General features: G+C 35.6%; 1 long non-coding RNA gene across 1 annotated transcript; it reads left to right on the top strand.

Annotated features, from left to right (window-relative positions):
• Positions 1–307: 307 nt before the first annotated feature.
• Positions 308–1321, top strand: LOC123879957. Its single transcript, XR_006799118.1, has 3 exons — positions 308–407; positions 735–850; positions 1085–1321. It is a non-coding gene; the product is annotated as an uncharacterized LOC123879957 (long non-coding RNA).
• The last annotated feature ends 428 nt before the right edge of the window (positions 1322–1749 follow it).

The raw sequence follows: 1749 nt of genomic DNA on the forward strand, positions 1-1749 counted from the left end.
TATTATATTTAAATATTTCAGGGGTAAGACACAAATAAAAAGCCGCTGGTGGAGGAGTTTGAGTTGTTGGAAAGCAGAAAAGTAAGTATATTACTGCATTTATTATTCATATATTGTTTATGAATTATTATTTCATAATTTTTAATTATTATTTTTACCTATTATTACCTATCTTAAAATTGTAAAACTAATTAATTTAATTTAAAAAAAATGATTTATAACATTCAAAAAGTGTACAATTGTACTTAATTTTAATAAAATATTTGACTTTGACATTTATATCGCTGCCTGATTATACAAATCGGTTATAACTTATTATCGTAATTTTTTGTTACAGTAAGTATGAGAAAATTAAAGAGCCCCCTCTCCAGGCGGTCGTGGCAGAGTTGGTGAGGACCATGAAGACGGTAGGTACTTGTTGTAATTCTTGAAAAATTATGCTTATTGTGCTTATTATTTGTATGAGTGTCCACACATTTTTTCAAAAATAATTTATTGTGAACATTCTTTTTTATCGGCCTATTATTTGCCTACTTCATGTTAGGGATCAGTACTAGTTTCATCAAAATCGGTTGAATTTTCCTGGTATGGACAGTTTCCCTGTTGTTTTTATTTCAGTAAGTATACTGAAGTCCATTTAATTTTTCTTAAATTGTAGCAATTGAAATGTATGTAATAAAGTTTAGATAAAAATTCTAAATATCATGGTGCTTATAAATATTTTTTTTTACCAGATGTCGGAGCAGCTGGCGGCCGTTGAGACGGCTCTGAAAGAGATGGCTGATCCGCCATACCCCTGGCTCAGGGAGCCAAAATTCGTACCACCCAATTATGGGTATGTGGTTATGAGGTAAGCACATTGACTACTTACAAAGAAGACTTATCAAGGCCACATCCACCCCGGTGTAATCGATTAGTGCCCATCCTATGCAGACCACAGTTTTAGAATACAAGCTTTTTTTGATGAAATTTACTATGACATAGCATTGATCGACACAGCACTGGAGAACGTAGTTGAGATAGGTTTTAGTTTCGAGATACCTTGATATTTATATTGGATAATAATACAATTTTTTTGTTGCAGCCGGGGGAGGCCACCAGCTGCTCCGTCATCTCCTCTTCATGTGGAGGTGGAAGTGCACGTGGAGTGCCACGCCGCCCTGAAAGCCCCCTGATGAATCCCCCCACGAGAGAAATCACCAATGAATTTATTGAATTGAATCAGATTTTATTATATCAGCCTCGAAGACGAAGTACGATGTGCGTTCTGCAAGGTGGAAATCATGCATTGGATGGAAGGCGAGGATCCCGCCAATGTTCACCAGCGCTGTACTTTTTTAGGGTTCCGTACCTCAAAAGGAACCTTTATAGGATCACATTGCTGTCGGTCTGTCTGTCTGTCAAGAAAACCTGTAGCGTACTTCCCGTTTACCTAGAATAATTAAATTTGGCAGGTAGGAAGGTCTTATAGCATAAATAAAGGAAAAAATCCGAAAGCCGTGAATTTCTGGTTACATCACACAAAAAAAAACTAAAATGTGTTTCAATTTTCAAAAAATACCTGAGTACGGAACCCTGGGTGCGCGAGTTTGACTAGCACTGGGCTGGTTTTTTTCTACTGATGATTATTAGTATTATAATAAAGATAAAAAATATTGAATTAATAATTGTTTTATTTTTCCAATAATAAAAAACAAGTCCTATGCATTTGTAACTGGAAAAGGTTGGGAACCGCTGCAGTATCACGGT

Source organism: Maniola jurtina, chromosome W, assembly GCF_905333055.1.
Source record: "Maniola jurtina chromosome W, ilManJurt1.1, whole genome shotgun sequence".
In the NCBI taxonomy this organism is placed as follows: domain Eukaryota; kingdom Metazoa; phylum Arthropoda; class Insecta; order Lepidoptera; family Nymphalidae; genus Maniola; species Maniola jurtina.